Raw genomic sequence first — 243 nt, 5'->3', positions numbered from 1 at the left:
CGTGGGGTGAGCCGGTCGTGGCACTGTCACTGCCGGGGGTGGCATTGTCACCAAGGAGGGACAGAGGTGGCACTGTCACGCTGGGGGTGACACTGTCACTGCTCCAGGGGTGGCATTGTCACCAAGGGGGTGACAGGGGGTGGCACTGTCACTGCTGGGGGTGGCACTGTCACTGCTGGGGCTGGCATTGTCACCAGGGGGGTGACAGGGGGTGGCGCTGTCACCAGGGAGGGACAGAGGAGG

General features: G+C 66.3%; 1 protein-coding gene across 1 annotated transcript in view; it reads right to left on the bottom strand.

Moving 5' to 3' along the window:
- Positions 1-243, bottom strand: part of ILVBL (ilvB acetolactate synthase like) — a 28,202-nt gene that overhangs the window by 926 nt on the left and 27,033 nt on the right. The gene's annotated exons all lie outside the window — the stretch shown is intronic.

The sequence above is a fragment of the Corvus brachyrhynchos genome, unplaced genomic scaffold, assembly GCF_000691975.1.
Source record: "Corvus brachyrhynchos isolate BGI_N302 unplaced genomic scaffold, ASM69197v1 scaffold527, whole genome shotgun sequence".
In the NCBI taxonomy this organism is placed as follows: Eukaryota; Metazoa; Chordata; class Aves; order Passeriformes; family Corvidae; genus Corvus; species Corvus brachyrhynchos.
Note: the sequence above shows the minus strand (reverse complement) of the source record. Positions and strands in the feature narration are given on the sequence as shown.